The sequence below is a fragment of the Caloenas nicobarica genome, chromosome 2 (genome assembly GCF_036013445.1).
Source record: "Caloenas nicobarica isolate bCalNic1 chromosome 2, bCalNic1.hap1, whole genome shotgun sequence".
In the NCBI taxonomy this organism is placed as follows: domain Eukaryota; kingdom Metazoa; phylum Chordata; class Aves; order Columbiformes; family Columbidae; genus Caloenas; species Caloenas nicobarica.
In genome coordinates, this window is record NC_088246.1 from 24061713 (window position 1) to 24082919 (window position 21207).

Consider the following 21207-nt stretch of genomic DNA (forward strand, 5'->3'; position numbering starts at 1 on the left):
CACAGGCTGTTACAGGGAAGTGGAGACATCAGTCACAGACTGAGTTGGTGATGGCTGAGCTGTCTGGCAAAAGTGTGCACGGGACTTTTGGGCATGCACCTAGGAGTCTCACAACAATTTTTCCAAGGAAAAATATCTCATTTTTTTTCTGGGGAAAAAAAGAAGTTTTGTTTTGTTTTGTTTTTCTAGCAGAAATAATTAAAGGGACATGCAATAGTGAGGTGGGAAAAAACCCCTAAAAACCAAAACTTGTGACCAATTCTTATGAATTGTCTATAAGAATGGTCTATTCTTTCTCTATTTTTTCCACAAAGACTACTTAAATGTCTAAAGGAATTTCAAAAGATATTTTGATATATCAGGTCCTGGCTATGTGTGACCCCTTTATATGCCTTTATAGTCCTTCTTCATATTTTTTTAATAGAATACGGATCACCTATAGATCACTGTATCGTCAGTGCCCGGGATTTCATGTGTGTGGAAATGTCAGATTCATAAAATGCCATGTTAAACCTGAATTCATAACTCAGTCACAAAGGAGTTTCATTAAGCTCACAGTGTTCAAGGAAGGCAAAAGTTTTAGAGGATCCATAAATAATGTAAAACTAATTGGAAAATATTTATATGAAAGGTGGTTGTCAGTCACCAGTATTTCTTCACAACAGTCCAAACAGATTTGCAGAAACCTAAGAAGTCCATAATTTCTTTTTATTTTTCTAAATCTTATCTACAAATCATCTGTTTGCAAGCAGCACCCTTCGTTTGACAGACAGAGTAGCCTGAGATACTTGTTGGCAGGACCAAAAGAGGAGTTCAGGACGAAAGTCATGTGGTGTTACCTAGATGGCCATGGCTGCTGAATGAAATATACTTCATTCTCCACTTGTACCACTTGCAGAGTGAAAGATGCTGCAGAACTATACGCAGCTCTGTGTAGCTCCCCAGCATGGAGACGCAGAGAACCATGATCAGAGAAATGTATGTGCTTGAGGATCTGCCAGCCTGCATGAGCTGTGGCCTGTTCTCTGAGAACATCCCAGGTTACTGTTTTATTTCTGCTGGTTCCTGTTGCTTCTGTGGGAGCAGCAGGACCTCACTGGCGCTGGTCTCTGTGGGAGCGGTGGGACCTCACTGGCGCTGGTCTCCGTGTGAGCCCGGGGGGCTGCAGATGAGGTGTAGCTGCTTTGTGGTGGCAGAGGTTTAAGGTGCTCCTCTCAGCTGTGCTGGGGGCTCTCCCCCACCTAGTATCCTTGAGAGATTTGGATGAGTACCAGTATGTCCTTGTAAGCTGTATCCTAGGCAAAGCTGTCTCAGGGGCCACACTAGATCTCAAAAACTGTTTCAATGCGGAGCCAACGAAGACTGCTCAGGAGCTGCTGCTCTCGGGCTGGAGAGGGCATTACGGGAGGGAGCGAGCACCAATATGGCCCTGTGCCTGCGGTGCCTGCTCAGCTGCTCTCCACACCACTTCCATGCTGCTCTGGGTGAGCAGCTGAATCTGAGCCAGTAAACGTCTCTTTCTGTACAAAACATTTAACTTAGGGTAATGCATTATGATAATTTTTGCTGCTGTCGATGTATGGGTAAAGCCTGACAATGTGAATTTGTAGTTAAAATGATATAAGTTGTTCACACTGCAGGGTGTGCTAGATGCCACAGTCCTGCCCTAGGAAGAGACAGATGCTGACCTGATGCTCTGGGTCTCCTACATCTGAGTTATATGGTTCAGTTTTGTTGCATCTAGGGGGTAAGATTAGGGTCAGATTGTTATCTGGGCCATGTCATCTACCTTCAGTTACATAAAAGTAAGCAGGGTTGAGAAATTTTCTCCTGATATTACTTTTCTTCTATATTTTAAGGCACTCCACTGTAAGCAGCTCTGAATGTAGCAGTGACCCCTTTACTGCTTTCAAAATGAAAGATCTCTCAAGTCATAGGGTATTTTTTCTTCTAAAGTACAGAGCTGAAATGAAATTCCCTAAGCACAGCTAGTGTCTCCTGTGCTCCTTTGCACTATTTTCCATTTTGGGCACAAAATAAAAAGTGTGTCTTGGTTGTGTATAATTAATGTCATGGAACTGTGATCCTGGCATGACATGAGCTGTATCACTGAGAGCAGAAGGTAAGAAGAAATCATGATTGCTCAGCAATTTACACAGGAGGACGAAGGGGGAAGGCATTTTAAATTAATGTTTCTTAGGCCTTGATGTTGCCCTGCCACATTTCATAAATCTTTCTGAGCAACATCTCCTGTGAAGGGGGACTTCACAGTTGCTTAGGGAATACCAAACAGGCACCTTTTTCAGGAGGAAACTGTTTTTACATTTTGCTTTAAAATGTACCCCGTGGAAGGAAGTAGCATTTCAGCTTATAGAGTAGCACTAAATATCTGCTGACTGCAAAGAAGAGTCCTTCTCCTCAAAGCCATTTATCTTCAAAACAACACCTGTCCCCTTTGATAAAAGCTTGAGCTCTCCCCACCACACTCCAGTGCCGCAGAGGAGGGCTGTCTGAAGGCTGGTCCCACGCCAGCGACGTAGAAATGTCCCTCACCATCTCACAGCCCAGCTGTGAGCTCAGACCCCAGCACTCTATGAGCCTCAGTGCATGGGTGGCTCTGTCTTTGCAGAGAGCTCTGCAGCTCTGCCTGCCCTGTAAAATCAGTTACTTCATCCAAGCACCACAGCACATTCAAACCTTGCTTTAAAACAACCGGGGAGCAGGTTTGAGTACTTCTAAAGCTCTGGGAATATAGCAGGAGTGGGAAATCCGGGTGCACGTGGTATTTGCAGCACTGATCTTGCATTTGGAGTGTTTCAGCAGAAGCAGCCTTTGGCAGCAGGCAGTCCTTCTCCCCAACATTTGCCCCCTCACAAGGCTTTCTGTGTATTTTGGTAGAGCTGGCAACACACATCTTACAGCACCTGTTGTAGGTAGGAAGTAAACTCACATGTTCTATATGGTCCTCTCAAAGACTTAAGCGATGGAGCAGATCAATCTTCATGTGAACTGACTGCATTAATCAGCATTTATAACACAGTAGTTAGTACACAGTGACAGAAGGATAGATAACCTGCCTTAATATATCCAGTAGCTGTTTCTCTTCCTTATAGTACTGCTTCCAATGCACAGAAAGCTTTTACCTCACGTTGCCTGCTCTTGGATACTAAAAACACTTGAATGATAGCACAAGTGACTCCCTTATGACAGTTATTTCCCAAAAATAATTCCTTATGCCTCCCTTATGATTGTCATTTGCTACAAAATCCTTTCCACTATGATCCGTACAGAGCCACTAATGCATTTTGTGACTAAAAGCAAGCACTGCTTAGCACTGGAGTCCTAAAAAGATTGCAGAGGAAAAACAAACAGGAAAAAAATTGCACCATGTGGCCACAGGCGAAGGCACAGGGAAGGGACTGGAAGTGAAGGGTGAACTTTCCCCTGAGCTGGCAGGGCTGGCAGCAGCTCTGCGGAGGGTCGCGGTGCAAGGACCAGGGGCCTCTGTGCCCTGCTGGTCACAATCAGCCACAGCAGCCACAGCTCCTCAGGGCTGTGTGCGGGAGGAGTAAAATGATGCTCAGGGGGGAAAGGGAAGGGGATGCTGAGAGGTTTGATTAGCATTGTCCTGGTAAGCCTGGGTGGAAATGGCATATATCTTGCCCTGTACAGCACATTTACAGGAGATCACAGCCCTACATGTCAGTCAGTGTTGCTTCCAGCCATGCCCAGCAGCTTCATTTCGCCCTTCCACCCTGCAAGCTGGGCGGCTGGTACAGCCACCACACTGGCGCTGCCCCAGCCACTGCTTCTGTTTTTGTAGAAGTGTTGTGGTAAGCTGAGCTGCTCATTTTTAAATGAAGGGTCAACATTTTCTAAAGCATGCAGAGAACGTGCTGAGTCCAACCTTTACATGGGCACAGATGCAAGGATCATTTGGGAAACTGCCCATTAAACAAAATACTGGAAAAAAACCCCTTCTGTTTGTTTCACACAACCCTAAAGTTTGTCATGTAATAGGAAGTTTTTGTGCTGTAGAGACAGAAATGTAATCTGTGAAACATAAGACAGACTCTTTCCATCCCAGAGAAATTGAAAACATGACTTGGGAAGAAAGATGGAAAGAATGGGACTTTAGCCTAAAATAGAGAAGGGACATGTTAAAGCCCATAAAAACAGCTACAGAAAAAGCTTCCATAATCATGGCAAGGGATAATATGGTGCCCATATTGATGACGGATAGATAAGAACAAATGCCCTGAAATCCAACTATGGCCAGGGTTAAATACTAGGAAAATCCTTATAATGGTAAAGATAAAGTGTTTTTGGAAGATGGGGAAGTGATGAGGTCTCCATCACTGGCAGTCTTTAGTAACATGTTATCAGGCTGGACTGGACTGATGTAAGTGTGGCTGATCCTGCCTTGAGATGGGACGTAGGCCAGGTGACCTCCTTAGGTCCCTTCCATCTATAGCACTCTAAATGTGTTTGCAGACACAATGGAAAAATGATTAATTCTAACTTCATTTAATTGCAGATAAATAAAGTATTTGTTGAATAGTGGCCAATTTGCTCAGTGACTGTTTAATGCTTTATATTTGAATGAATCTACATATATTTAACACCCCCCATTTCTGCTCTTCTCAGCTTTCAACAATGGCTAGCAATATTTCTGCATTTCAGCAGACTGCATAATAACTGTTTTAAGTAGAGTGATCTCTTACTTGGATAATATACTCATTATGGGTGGAAATTAGGAAGCTTATTTGAGAAATGTGAAGTGCATTAAAATAAAATGAACTCCCAAATGAGATATAAAAAAACCCTTTCTTAAAAAGATGGAATTCACAAAGATGTAGGGATTGTAAAAGTTTATAATGAGAAGCATGACTTTTACAAACATCTGATATTAGCAGGGCTAATTTCAGATGACTGATTGGGAAGGCACTTATGCCTGGAGAAAAAAAAAAAAAAAAAAGCCAAAATCCTAATGCAGGGAATCCCGGGGAACCTTTATTTTTTACGTAAGTGCAAGGGACATTTCGGACCTATGTTGTCTGTAGTAATAACTTCAATGACAACAGCTAAAAATAAGCACTATGCAAACAAAACAGAATTCACCGGTGTGAGAAGGCATTTGACTGCAGCACAGTCTTTGTAAATTGAGATTCTGATCTGCTACTAAAATAACTCTCCTCTGTGGTTAGAAGTGCTGTCCCATAATGTAAAAGTCAAACAGATCCAGGGGGCCAGTCACTGCCTCTTCCTGAATCTTAACAAAAATGGTCTTAGCAATAAAAGGTCTACAAGGCTGTATCAGAAGATTTTAAGATCTTGCATTGAATATGGAAGATTTTCTATCAGTGGAGAGTTAAGACTTAAAAATAACCCTTTTTTTTGAAGAGTCTAAATTGAACATGATTTGGGGATAGTAAAAATGTGGAGCAAGAAACATCTTGTGGGAAATACTGTCCAAAATCATAATCATCTAGCTGAGAAAAGGTGAATGTGCCAAGACTATCATGCAATAATGGTTTTTAACTTGTAACGGCATTTTGCAAAGGGGAATTTTTAACAGAATCGCAATGAAGCTGCTGAAGAGACAACATGGAAATTACTCCCCAAGTTGCTTTTGAAGGCCAAATCAGAATAAAGGTACAGACTTGGCCACTCAAATTCCAGCTCCTCCTTCCCTGTTTGGCACTGGTTTTGCTGTTCTGCATCACTCTTCTGAAGCCGCTGCAGGTCAGTCAGTGCTTCCCATGGGCCTGATGCTTCAACTGGGTTGGCTGTAGCTGCTTGCAGGGATTTCTCTGACTTTGTAAGTCTAATGAGCAGGGCTTGCAAAGCCATGTGGCTGCAGTCCAAAAAGGAGCCTGCCTGCACATCTCGGTGACTTTGGAAATGAGTTCCAAAACCCCATCAGGGTGTACAGCAACTGAGTTGGTGCAGAGGTGAGGGCAAATATTCCTCATAGGTACTGGAAGGAAAAGAAGGCAGTTGTTTTAAGAAGTCTGATCTCCAGGTCACAAAGTAGCATTTTGAGGAATTTTATTGACCATCTATGATTTCAATAAGCAATTTTATTTGTTGATGAACTCCAGCTTCTGTGGAAAAGATAAAATGGACCTTAAAAAAATCCTGTAAAACTTCTCTCCGTTGGAAAATGGAATCTGACACACGCACCAGATTAGTAATTAGGAGACTAGGTTTTTAGATCTACCACTATGTTATCTAAGAACCTGGTAATGGTTGATTTTTAAAAGGTTTTCTTTTACCTGCAATAAAATGGAGACAGTAATGTTCCTGTCTTCTCATTCTTAGTTGGCTTTCTTTACTGCCTCTGCAGGAGAAGTATGTTTCTTAACTAATTACTAATACCGGAAGAATAGGGGAACTCAGCACTATTGCCATGATAAAATAATTTATAAAAACAATAGATCAGATGCTTCCTGACTTGCATGAAGTGAGTTAGTATAGTCTAACATGAAAAATAATAATGCTGAAAGGCAAGTCTGCAAAAAGAGCTGACTGAATAATTCACACTTAAATTGGAGCTAATAAATTTTGATCCTTTTCTCCATCGACAGAAAGCCTATATACAGCTGACTGTTTCTGCAGATTTGTTCTGTTATTCTATGATTCATGTGCTTTACAGATCTTTTTTGGAGTATTGTCTGTATCATTTAAGTGTGACTGGTTGTGTAAGGCACATGGCACTGGTTCTCTTTCTTGATGGTGCAGTGCTAATGCTAACAACCAGGATTCTGATACTAATATCTATGGAAAACAAACATAAAATTCACCTTCTATAAATATTTGAGCATAAAAACTTAGTACTTGCTTTACATGAATATTGATAATAGTAAAATATGGCATTATGAGTTTTCCAAATGTTCATTGAAAGTTAAACAAGGTCAAAGGCAGACTGAAAATGTGACTGAACATTCATGCTGTTTTTTCCTGGTTTCCGAGCTCTGACACAATTCTAAGCCATGCACTTGTCAACAGGATCCTTTTCTTCTTTCCTTACCCTAATTTATGTGTTTTACATGTGAATCCTGATATAGACTTACAAATGGGAAACCTCACCTATTAGCACTGGTGGTGTAAGGTGTGTGCTAAGGACACCCAGAGTGCTACAGCATTAGTTTGTATCCTTAGAGCTTATTTTAAAGAGCTGCATGAGGTCCCCAATGACAGCCTTGCTGGCACGCGTGCTCCCAACACAAGCCTGCCGGCAGGTCAGCTGGGAGGACACAACCCCACAACCTTATTCATTTTTTTAAGATAACTGCTCAAATACCTGCAGTGAATCACTGGAAAGCACATTATGTCTGAGTTCACTCCATCAGAGTGTCAGGAAGCCCAGCTAAGCTGTTTTTAAAATGCCACCATGGAACCAGATTTTTCTAAGTCCCCAAATAGCAAAGCAATTTCAGGAATACAGCAAGATAAACAAGGAGAAAAATATGAAAGCAAAACGGCAAGTGCAGGCTGGGTATTCTCTTGAAACATCAAGTGTTAATCACAGACTGCAGCAAGGAAAGGGGAACACGGGAAAAATACCAAGTAGTGACATTTTATAATTGCAAATGGTACGGTAAGTACCAGTAGCCTTCATCATACTCAGAAACCCTAGAAACACTGTCTATGAGTGATGCTTGAGAAAACAAGAAAAACTCTCTTCTCGTCAAAGAGAGTTCTTTTGCCTCTTGGTACTCAGCTTCTCCATGAATAGGCTGGTGCTGGAGTAGAAGATGCCTTTTGCGATTTTATTTTATCTCTTGCGTTGCTGATATCATGGAGCAACATGGTCCAGCTGGCAGCTCGTGGGCTGAATCTCATGTACAGGGGTCTTTCCACAAGTTCCCCTTTTCATCAGTGCTCCCAGGGACAGGCACTTCAGCTGCTTTGACAACTGCCCCCACCGCAAGCAGCCGGAGCTTGGAGCCGGAGCTGGTGCCTCTGTGGCTGAGAATGCATATGTGGGTCCCTGTGTGTGGTACGGAGGACAGAGAAGCTTGAGGCACATGTGTCCACCTGGCATCACAAGGGAACTGCCTCCCCTGTGTGGGTCTGGCCTGCCTGGCTCCCAAAGTTGGGTTTTTGTCCCTCTAGATACCAAAGTTAGAGCACGTTTGTTCACATGCAATATTTCCCCATAGAGATTTTTCTTAAGGAGAAAAAAGAGTTGACTCTCAGCATTTAATAATAAAAAATTAAACTGCTGCTTTATTTTTTGACCTATGTTATTGGATCAGTGGGTATTCTGAGATGTTGTTTGTGGAAACAGAAGATGAAGGAGCTGACGTTTCAGGGATGTCTTTTGTACACGGAAGAAATTGAGTATAAATACATTTTGGATTATGAATTTGTATGTTTATACTGAGATATCTTTCTGACTGAAATACAAGGACTGCAGCTATATGGACCCTGTGCTGAAATTCAAGATACACTTTCTGCCAGTGAAGAGCATGTGCTTTTTCCTGGAAAAATACCTACAGCTTCAGTATGTATAGAATTATTTCTCATATTCTGCTCTTAGGTTCTTGTGCAAAAGCACTATGTATTTAAATTAGCATTCTATTTTAATGAAATAATTCCCTGTTAATAATGGCAGGGTTACCAGCTTCCTTCTCTAGTTATGGAAATTCCTCCATATTCAGACTAGGAGCTTTCCTGGTTGATATTAATACATCAATCTAATGAAAATAGCCTTAGATAAATGGGCAAAACAAATGGAATTCATTCTGCCTTGCCTCACAGTCAAAAGAACATTTATTTTCAGTTCACATATCTTTGCATTGGAGGTCATATATCTCATAAACTTTCAAAATAAAGCCTGCTTATTAGTAATTACATTTGCTCTCTGCAGTGCCATCAAATTCATTTTCTACTATAACACTATTACAAATATTCCATTTTGTTGCTAGCACTGAACATCCTTATGAAGTCTTTGTTAGGTTGTTATTACAGTAACAAGTGGTTTATAACAAGATGTGTTTTACAGTCATTTTTACATTTTTAAATATCAAGTTGCCTTTACTTTGCCCTATGTAATAAACCACTGAAATGTGCAGGAGAAGGTTAATGTAACAGGCAAAATAAATCAATTTCAAGTTTCAACTAATAGCCTTAATAGTTGGGCAAATCTCATCAAAGTTCTCTGTTTGAGGCTAATTTGACAGCGGGCCTAACATCAAGAAACAATTACTGGCTTTAAAGTGGCTCTTGTCTTTATCTCCTGTTTTAAGACATATCAAATGAAAATTAAAAGAAGCAAGGGAGAGAAAATGTTATAGTTAATGTTAAACTCCTGAGGATGTGATTTAATTTTTTTTTGCTTGCATAGCTCGAGAGGTCGATGAAATGCAAGGGCTAGGACCTGACCTCTTTGCATTGTATTTTGTAATGACAGCTTATGGAGATTAATGTGATCTCTTAGAGCAAGGACGCTGTTGGATATCTATGTGAGTGCACTTATGTTTTTTATTGAAGCCATAGCTGCCAGCTCACGTGTTCCTAGCTAGGGACCCAAAGCAAGGAGCTTGTCTAAATCAAGACACAATGATATCACACTTTGGGCTCCATCAAGAAGCTTGCTAGTAGCTGATGCTTCCTCCTGATGAGCATGATCACCTGATGGGCTGCAGTCCGTGGACGTGAATACAGATTAATTCAGAAATGAACAGGACGAGCGTGTAGGATGTATTGATTTTACCCTGAGACCTGTATCTCTTCAGACGAAGTCAGCTGAAAGCCTCAGGTCCTATTGCTAGGTGTCCTCACTTTAATGGCTTTCCGATTCAGCGTTAATTTTCACCTAAAATGGGTTTTGGAAACTGAATAATGCATAAACAGAAACATACACAGACCCTTTTCAGGATCCCCAAACTGGTATGCCTTCGCTCATATCTGTGAAGCTAAGCACAACAAAATGTTCTTGTGGTGTTGTAAATTCTTAACTTCAAACTAAAATAATTCAAATATTTTATTAAGATATTCAGAAGCCTGGCCTCAGTTTATTGACTATTTGTGTGCTACTTGTGTGCTGTATCATATCACTTGCCATACTCTGTGTAGGCAGCAAATACATCCATTTGGTGAAAATTTCAAAAGATTTTGTAGCAGCAGGTTAGAACTTTTCTTGAATCCAAATATTTGGATGAATAGTCCATACAGGACTGTTCCTAGAACATATGCATTTTCTGGCACCCATGAAGAATGTGATGTTCTTGCAATAAATTTAACTCGACATATACAAAGTAATGAAATCTATTACTTCTGGACAACGTCATTGTACATTTCTTGACTCGAAGTGTTCCATAAGTGATATGATGAGCCACTGACATTCTGAGATTTTGCAAAGCATTTCTTTCTTACTGTCATAACCTGATTTGCCATCAAAATAACCTTACAGTCTAACTCCAGACTGTAGAGCTACTAATTAAGACCCCAGAAAAAGCTGGAGGGATACAAATGGAAAAAAAAAAAAAGAAAAAGAGTGTAACTACTGATCTTGAAAGCACAGAATAGAGAATAAAAATGAAAATAAGAATAATACAAGACACAGATCAAAGCTGACCTGGAATTGACAATATTCTTGTGAGAAGCATAATAGTGTCTCTATTGTTGCTAATAAGTGTTTCCTACAGTAGGAAAGTGTTATTTACAGTTCCCGTAGGAAAAGGAAAGGTACCACTTTAAGAAATTTTTTTGGTCAGTTTCCCTTGCACAGGTTAAGCAGCAGATCACACTGGATGATGAACACAAGATCTTTCTGGCCTTAAAGTCTGCAAAAGGTCAAGAAAATGTAGTGAAAAAAAATTGAAGAAATATGTGTAGAACAGTATTACTACATGGTTTTAGTGGTTGCTATCCAGTTCCACACATATTTCTTCAATTTAATTTTTAATAGGCTTGATTTCACTTACATAACTGTCTCTCTAGGAGCATAAATCCAACATTTAGATAATTAAAATTCTCACCACTTAACCTTACAAGTGCCTAAAATGTGTAATGGTCTGTAGCCTGGTACATCTACAGGACACAGCACAGTACTGCCCTGAAACCAGTTAGATCCCTACAGAAGTCACGTTGCACCTGAACTAAATGTGCTGCAGCAGGTTTAGAGTTGGCTTCGTCAGTCCTGTTTCAAGAATTTCTGCACCATCTCTGCCACAGGTAGTCATGAAATAGGATTTATCGGTCACTGATTTGGTCCTGTAGGTGAGTGTGACTAAATCAGAAAAAGTTTAGAAGTGAGTGAGAATATAGGTACTTCCTATTTTCTTTCTTTCAGCTATTGCTGGTCTTGCACTTGTTTGTTATCAGTATTCATGACATACATTATCAAGGCTGATTTGTAAACTCTCAGCTTTAATTCTCACATCAAGTTTTCAAAAGAAGGATTGGAGAAATGGAACCATAAAAAATATTGCATCAACAAAAACTGCTTTTTCCGTTCAGCACAACTCAACAGTTGAGAACTATTCAAAATAAGTTTATATATTCACATATTTTCTGGGTTTGGATAAACAGAGAAATCCGGTGCATATTTACAAGAAGTTTGAAAGTTCAGTAATTGTTACCAGGAGTCATCATTAGGCCTCCAGATAAACAATGGAATGTCATTTGGTTTGACAATGCAATAGGAATAATTTCTACCAATTATTCCTGTGATGAATTTGGTTCATTAATTTTTACGAGAGGAAAAGGAAATTGAAAAATCAATATTTCAGTTCACTTTTTTTTCATCATCTGTGTATGCTAGTTTAATATTTTGCACAGTAATCAAGGGAACCAGAGGACGCTCAAGGAGACTAAAAAGTATTGAACTTAAACACAATAGTGATTAACAATAGATGCAGCTGTTATCAGAATGCAAAGAACTGTTGATTCAGAGGAAAGTTCTGTCCTTTACAGTCTTTATTTAGAGAAACAGTTTTTCCCTTTTCCTTAAAACAATCGTATTGATGGCTCTTTTGGATAAACTATCTGAATTTCTGTGTTAATTCAGTATCACTTCTTTTGTCCTTTGCTTATATAATATCTAACTGTAACACTTATTTCTTCCTGGTTTTGCTTATTAAGATGTTGTTTGCTACTCCTTTAACTTTGCATTTGGTTTTGCCTTTTTTAGTATCTTCACTCAATCTCACCAATGCTGATGTGAGATCTTTACTGTCTGAACACAGCTAGAAAAGCCAATGAATAGTCAAAGCTTTTTAAATCCAGGCATTTTAAGCTAGGGAGTTGCTTTTGTTGGAAGCATTGGTCAGCCAGGCTTTCAGCTTATACTGCAATTCAATTAACTGTGATGCCAGAGATGTCAGGATTGTAGTGCACCAGGAGCAAGGAGCCATGAGCAATCTTTAGGGGATCTATAAGTCTCAAACAAAACTTCTGCTCAATTTAGGATGCACTGCATGCTGGTCACATTAATGAAAAAAAAAAAAAAAAGACTCAGTGTTGTTGAAGACTAGAACTGATGATAAACTTTCTGATTGAATGTTTTGCCCTCTGAAGATCCTGATCTCTTGAGGTGAAATGTTCCTATGGTGTGTGGCACCTGGAAGATGCCCAGCTTCTTCTCCAACTGGGCAACTATCCTGGCCTCTGCCACTTTGGTGCTGCCCAGAATTCCACCTTTGAGCACCTGAGGCTCCAAAACTTTGACCAAGAGAAATTCAAATAATAGGTTTGATCTTAAATTATTCTGGTTTTCTAAAGAATGATGACCACATTTGGGTTATGTATAGCACTCTTTGTAGTCATTGCAGAAAATGTGTAAACCAGAGAATAGTTTCATCTGTTCTTTTTTTAAGGTGCTTTACTTCAGCTGAAAGGGGTATTCCTTTGGGAATGCCTGCTTCTTTGCATTGTTCAGAAAGCCTAAATTACATTTCAAGGTAAAACTTTTGGACATGAAAGCTGGGACAGAAGAATCCTTCCCAAAATGACATGTAAACTCTTATATATGTCTATAGTTATAGTTAGAATTATAGCTGTATATCTGTAAGTGTATATAAGCATATATGCAGATACAGCAGATACATATATATTAATTCCAGTTCTTCAACACATTTTAGTTAATGATGATTTTTTTCTTTTTTTTTTTTTAATTTTAAGGATATAGTTTTGAAATCTGGGAATTTCTTGAGACTGGCAGCTCCTGTTTTCATAGAATTCTGTGCATAACAAATATCTTGCTTTGTCTTTTCTGTAGATGATTAAATCTGAAGTCTGCAAACAACAGATGTGAATGATGTAGCATTCTAACAGAGTTTCAGAGAAAATAGAGCATGAAAATCAGAGTATTTGTGCAGTTCTGAAAGGAAAAAAACACATTTTTTTCAATGTTGAAAAGAATATTTTCAGGAGTCACACCTAGCTGGGTATATTCAAATGCTTTTCATCAAAAGAGTGCACACACATAGAACAAAATGATCTAAATGTAAGACATGTTTTTCAGTCTCTCAATATGGCTATCATATTATGAAAAGAGAGGTACAGTAATTTACCATTGCTGGTTGAGCTGTTTCAGTGTTGCAATGAGTAGCTGGCCAATGGGTCCTGAAACAGATGTAAAGTGGCAGTGCAATGTTTCCAGTGGGGTTATTATGAAACACTTGCTTTCTTAGCTTCCAGTATAGAGGGCTTTGGACCATATAATCAATCAAAGAAATTGGTAACTAAATGAAATCTTTATTCCATCTGGAAAAAAAAAATCATCTATTTATGATATTTAGAAGGCCCTTTACTGTACCATCCGAGCATCTCACAAGTTCTACAGTAGCTTCACTTATATATAAGTAGGAAATGGAGACCCCCTGAGTGACTTGTCCAAACTCATCGAAAAGGTCTGTGAGAGAGTGGTGTGGAGCACTCAAACCTACCCACCTTCAGGCTAATGGTCTAACTGCGAACTTCTCTGTCTTCTCTCCCAGCAGGAAAAGTATAGCTGCATGCAACGTAAAATTGTAAAAGGAGCTTGATATAGAAAACTGTAAGAGGGATAAAAGAATCAGTAAATTCAAAAATTGAGGTTATATCTGGGCTGAACATCTTTATGACAGCAGAGAAAATAACTATCTGTAAGAGGCTAAAGGACATTCTGCAGTTTCAGATATGTGTGCTACTCCCGTTCCCATTTCCAAGGTTGTTTACTGTTATGTCGCCATGGCTTGTGATATCAAGTCATCTCATATAATGCTAGTGACATTTCAGTGCATGTCAGATATGTTTTAGTGCTGCATGAAAACATGAGATTTTTAAAGAACGTATGTCTCAGTGTATTCCGTTGCATTTCAAACATCCAGCAAGAGTAGCATTGGAAATGTGTCTTTGATACCTTTTAAGAAACAGAAGGCTGAATTCCATGGTTACACCCCAGCATCTGCAGTTTTCTCTGCAATTCTGAGAAAAACTGGGAATAGAACGTCTTAAAGCATTGCTCCATAACCGGACTATTGTAAGAGTTTAGTCTTGTTACTGGAGCATACAGAATCTTTAACGTCTGTGACTGACTTTGAATGCAACCTCTGTCTACTTCCGCAATTATAAGCATAGTGAAAAATATTACTAGATAGAAGAAAAGCATGTATATGGCTGGTGTTACTACTTTTGTACTTTTGTTGAGTGCTTATTTACCCAGTTACAATTTATGCAATACATAATAATAGAATGTGTACAAATGGGCCATAAGACCATCTGAATGTTTTTAGGTTATGATGATCAGGTAAATTAAATTGCATTTTCAGTTACTCTCCCAAAATCTCTGAAGTGAAAATCTGGGTAAAGTGGATGTTTTTTTTACCTCAAAACTGATATCTAAGAAGTGCTGAGAACAAAAATGTCATCTTTTCTTGTGATGGTGATAGAAAATCTCTCTTTGTTTTCAATTGCCTGAATCGCATCCACTAACAACACTCAGGAAAATGTGCAGAATGCAAAATAGTATTAGATCCCAAAGAGCTTGTGGTACATATTTTATTTCAGAACATCAGTTATGCTACTGAAGTAGGATACTGAAGTTGCCACTTTATCAGACAATTATTCATAATTCAAAAATTCTGGAGACTTGAGTCTCAGGCTTTCTAGTTAGTCATTCAATGACTACATTTTTAGGTCACTGCCCTGAGTTTGGTGCCTGGTTTCGGTACAGTAGTTCAGGACACATAAATGTCTCCTAATGAGATTTGCAAACTGTGCTGAGCTACTTAAGCTAGCCAGTAGGAACTGCTATGAACAGAGGTGGTCTTAGACTGTCCTCCAGTACTTACAGCTTTAGCCCCAGTGGGACACGCAACACTGAAGCTTTACTGTATAAGGTGCTATTATTCATTTCTCACAAAACGCATCTGGAGAAGCCAATGGTGATCATTCCCTAACCTTTTATCCAATAACTCATGATTAAAGTACTCACCCAGGCTGCAGGAAAGGTAGATTCAATTGTCTCCTCCACTTAATGGGATTCAACCCACCCTCCCATGTCCCAGAAGAGCATCATAATGGCCAGACTATAGCCTATTCTGAGTAAAGGCTTTCTCAGTCCCATGAAAGATGTTTCATGCTGTCTGAAATAATTGAAACTAGTGGTAGTGCTCTTGTAGCTGTAATGGTCTAAGAATAATAAGAGAAGAAAAGCTTGGTGGGAAAAGATAATGTCTCCTATAAGAACATCTGATGTAGCTGAAAGAAAAGGACAAGCTCAGGGTCATCTAAGATATTCCCCAGATCTACAGTAGAAATGTAATTTCACAATAATACATTTAATGTAAAAGATGTAGGGCCAAAGACAGAATTATTATGACACTTGGGAATGCAGACTTCATCACTACTCAGATGAGTACTTAATATAAATTACTTATTAATGGGATGAAGACGTGGCATTTAGGTAGCTAAGTTAGATGGCTCTAGCTCCATTGTTGTTTTGTCCATTCACCGTGTAAAAATGGATTAAACAGGACATGCAGCTGGAAGTTTTAAACTATTATACTTTTTTTCTAGCACAATTTTAAAATACTCTTCATCCCTATCTGCACACAGCTTTATGTCCTGGTAGCTTGGGAAAGATGTCCTCATCAAAGGCAATATCTCTGGTTTTGTATATCTGTTCACTGAGTTATTTTGGAACATCCAACCTCCATTTTATGTGGAACACTGTCTCTTTCATGAAATTTCTCACACTAAATTTCTCACACTAAGTGTTGACTCCTGGCAGAAAACTCTTGTTTTTCATCAGAGCTCCTTGAAAATAGTTTTTCATTCTAGACTGAGTGCTCTGGGATCTGCCTTTTCAGATACCCACCTCCATGGTGAACACCTGCAGGGCTGTGCACAGGGAAATGTGCAGCCTGGGCATGTGTGGGATCCACCAACGTGCCTGCAAGGACAACGGGTGATGCTTGTGGCCCTGTCCCCCAACTCGGTTTGTCTGATTTCAGCTTAAAGTGACAGCTCTTACCTTCATCTTATAATTTTGCTCCATTATCCATTATACAAGCTCTCCTGTAAAGTCAGAGGCAATATATGTTCTCCATGAGAGAATAAGTCAGAGGATATTAACTGCAGTTTGGAGAAAGCATTTTTATTGTTTTTCACAATTACATACAAAATGCCAGTCAACCGATGTCCACCAGCCAGGATAACATCCCAGAGGTCTGAGAGTACAGCTGTACTATTTTCCGGACCACCAATCCCTCATTTACTGTTAACAATCTTGTCAATATTGCTAAAAAAAATTAACATTTTCTTCTCATTTATCTTGCAGAATTGAGTACTGGCAGTTGTAGCCCTTAAATGGTAGGGGAATGAATAAATACAGAGAGCTAATTTTTTTTCAATGTATTTTCTCTAAGACTTTTTCATATTTCAGCTTTCACTTTTGGCTTGAGAATTTCAGTTATATTTTAATTATGCCCTTCCTTCCTGACCTGTCCCATTTTGCCTCTTATAAATAGAAACAGCTATACTATAGGAAGGCCATGAGACAAGGGGAATAATATAGGATAAAGCATCAGGAAAAAAAGTAAAAATGCTAATTCAGGTTCTTTTGGCTAATCAGGCACAAAAGTTCAGTTAAAGAATAAGGTCACATAGGGAGTCTTTGGCTGGAAATTCCATATTGTAGCCATTTAATAATATGTAAAAAGCAGAAAATTAAATTACATCAAGGCTTAAATCTAATTTGAAGAATAGTCAGCCTTGGAGGTCTCAATTTTCTTGTTATTTTTGCAATAATATTTGTCACACAGACGTTTGTCATTAATGGTAAGCATTAAAATCAGGAAAAAATTTCCATAGATTGATTAAAAGGTCATGTAAGATACGTTTATGCAAAGTCCAAGGCAGGGAAGAATACATTTCTTCTTGGCATTACAGTGTTGTTAACAAGGTCAAAATTTTGCAGAGTCTTCTCACTGTTGCTACAGGACAGCTGTAAAGGAGGAACTTGTTGATCTGCACTTTGCCTTTTCTAAAGTTGGAAACACTGAGGCCATTGGAAGTCTTCTACTACTCATTTCTCAAAATAATGATGTTTCATATGCAGAGTGTGATTTCCTGCTTGCAGAGATGGCAGATGCAAAAGTATTGCAACAGCTTGTGGAAACAGAGCTGAAACTTGCACCAAACAGTTTTACTGGGACAGTATCGTTACGCAAAGACTGGATGGAAAGTTGGAACAGCACCTGCAATTCATATAAAAAAGAGGCCTACTATGAGCTATCGCTAAAACTTTTACAAGAGAAATGGGGAAATTTTTCACTTAACAACACAGTTTTGAGGTTTTTTTTATTTTGATAAAATTTTCAAACAAGTGTCAAAACTAATGCTCTCTGTTCTTCAGAATGTGTAGTAGAAAAACACTCATTTTGCTCTGACATGATTCTTTCACTTAATTTGGCTTTATTCTAGTTGCTACACCAGGAATCCTACTCTTATGTGGAACAGTTTTCACATTGTCAGATGGTATTGTTCATCTCTATTATAATTTATATTATTTTAATATTTTCTATTTTTCCAGTGCTACTGAAATGCTTTAAACTTTCTGAGACATATTTTGACATTAGCAAAGTGTGACAATTTGACATTATCAAAACAAACAATTCAATATTTCTGATTTTACATTTGTTGGAAATTCTGTTCTGTGAAAAATGACAACATTTTGACATTTCTCTCTCATTCAGAATGAAACTACATTTTTATTTGTAAGAATTTTTCATCACAAGGAAACTCCACTTACAGACTCTGTTGTGACTCTGATACTATGGGAGGGCAGCTAGCCATCGTTTAGAAAAATTAGGCACCTTCAGAAGGTGTTTCATCCAGTTCTAGACCAGGTATTTCAGAGAGGTGGTATAAATTGTCCTCTAGAGTTGCCCGTTCCTCTGCAGTGATTGGAAAATGTGTTTAGGCAACTAGTTTGAAGGATGTGAAGGTGCTTGAATGCATCCAGAGCAGGGCAACAAAGCTAGTGAGAAGGCTGCAAGGAATGTCCTATGACGAGCAACTAAGGACTTCAGGTTTGTCTAGTTTGAGATAAGTTTAGGTTTGAGTAAATGGAGGGGAGGAAGGGTTATTTTAATTTAGTCTATCATTAAGTTTCCCAGTAAACTTCCTTTTGTTTGCTTCATTGCTATGTTTATTCTATTGCATTCCTCTTGTCTCATAGGTTATAAAATCCAAAAACTCTGGCTCCCCTGGATCCATGTTTGCATCACTTCTGAATTTGGCCTCATGTCTTTAGCGACATGAGTGAACTAATTATTTAAATCCAATCAATTGCTTGACCTGCAGCCAACACAGGGGGTAAGAATTCTGATTAGCTGGCGAGGATGTTAGTTTTCCTCCTTGCAGGACACTCTCTAAGAGTGAGCTATGTTTTTGAAGGTAAACAAAGTCAGGGGGAGACTAAGCTCTAGAAAAACAGCTTTTCTGATCAGTTACTCTCTTGACAGGAGCCACATGTGACAGATGTCATTTTTCTTGAGCTGTAAAAACTAAATACCCTCAGCCTTTTTCTGTGGTTTCTTCTCTAACTCCATTCAGAAAACTGTTCTCTCAGAGTATAATTGGGACCCCTGATGCCATGTTGTCCTCCAAAGAATTACAGCAAGAAGCAAACTTGTGATTTGTTTCTGTTCCGCACACAGACTGCATTATGCAGTGATATGGTCAGACAGCAAAACTTGGGGTTTTTACCAATTATTTTCTTTCCCTATCAAGACTTAAGTGATCTGAGCTCTGCTGAATTAAACAAAAGACTCCTGGTGGTGCCAGTGACTCAGTCCATGGAGAAAGTCTCTCCTGCCTTTTTCATATGAGCGAAATTGCACAGCTCTGTACCTCGCAGAAGTTTGAACATTTACTTCAGGATGCCACTAAAATATTCTCCTTGACTCAGCTGTGCCATCAGCAGTCTCTGCTTCATAAGCAGACTACATCCAAGATTTCATGTATTTTGCCTCAGAACACCCAGAGAAAACAGGAAACTTATTTTATCTGTATTTTCACCAATGTGAACTGAAGCACAGAAAAGCCAAATCTTCTCTATACAGTGAAAACAGATATGCAGTCACCTTGCTCCAAACCCAGCCCTGAGCCAGGCACGGTCCCAAAGCCAGACAGCTGCATTCGAGTAGCCGGGAGCCATCAGCAGGGCTCAGCGGAAAGGATAACATGTCTTGTCAATGGCTGGTTCCCTGGCTGCCAGATTGCAGCTGTGTTGTGGCCCTCGAGGACAAAATACAGACAGCGAAAGGCCTGGACTGCCTGGCCATGGGTCAGCAGCACACCCATCTGGGGTTTCCCCACCACCCTATGGAGGGCTTGGGACTCGGGCAAGCCTTGTGCTTCAGAAGGGAACAGTAAGACGACATGTATTCACTGAAAATCTAGGGACTGCATTTTTTTTTTAACTACTTTTTAAAAGTGCTCAGCAGTTGTACAAGCTCTGTGAGTTCTTGCAGCATGCATTTCTGAAAGATGTTCTATAAAACAGATATTCTGTAAATGCCATGATTCATTATATAAAGCTATAAAGAGCCGATAATGTCAGTCATGAGTCAAATCTTGTAGACATTATATAGTCCATTAAAGAAAGACTGAGGACACTGGCTCACCATGGTTATCACAAGAACTATGCAGTACTTAAGGAGTTCAATGTGAATTAGTGAACCAAGTAGAACTATTTAGCACTCCTCATTAGTGGAATCATCTGGTATGAAAAAGGCAATTGTGGGGTTTCCTCATCAGTTTTCTTGCTTTTTTACTGTTCTTGTGATAGTATGCAAAACTTTTGCTTAAGCAACCACTTTACTCATTTTGTTTCTCACAGTCAGTTTCTCTAAAATTAAGGGCGTACCTGCAGAACACTTGATTCCCTCCTGTGGAGAGCACGATTTTCCCTGTGGCACAAGGTGCGTTGTTGATTTGAAGAGTTGCAGTGGTTTGCCTTTTCTTGTTTTTGCTCCAGAGACTTGTGTTACACGGGGCTATAGCTGAGCTTTTCATTGCAATGGATTATAGAACCATTGTGTTGTGGTGGTGTGTGTGTAACCATGGCTACTACCATTTTTCAGTCCATTTTTCCTTGTATGCATCTGCAGTCATACTTTGGGAGTTACATTATTTGTGTCTCATGCTTGAACAGGACCCTTTGAAATAGAAGTCTTCTCTGATATAGAGTTGCCCGCTGTCTCGAGTCTGCTGGACTTTGTGAAAAGAGGTTAGAGTGAAATCATTCAACTTAAACTTTACAATTTGACTGAACCTGTTAAAAGCTGATCACTTCTAGGCAAGTCTGCAAGCTCACGCTTGTTATTGACAGGGAGAGCCGGTGTTCGTGACACCCTTCAGGGAAAGCATCTTTCCTTGAGATAAAGCCCAGCAAAGCAAACTGCACACCTTTCGTCACAGCGCACAGTGGGAGCAGGTCCTGAGCCAAAGTCTGCTGACATCAGTTGAATCTTTTCATTTACTTCAGTGCTATTGTTCAGGCCCTACAATAAAGTGATTTTTTTTCCCTGCTAAGCAGCAAGCAGGAGGATCTGAGCATTGGTAATGCAGCAGTATGGGGACAGAGTGTGGTGCTGTGAGGTTTGTCGGTATATTCAGAGGGGATGTCACTTGGGAGACCCTATCTGAGAGGTAGAATTTGTCTCTTAAAACCTGTTTTTATGCCTTAGATGTAAAAGGCAC

The 21207-nt window shown here is 39.5% G+C and overlaps 1 protein-coding gene across 1 annotated transcript in view; it reads left to right on the forward strand.

The window, feature by feature from the left end:
- The window catches only part of ZNF804B (zinc finger protein 804B), a 236072-nt gene that overhangs the window by 114376 nt on the left and 100489 nt on the right, over window positions 1–21207 (forward strand).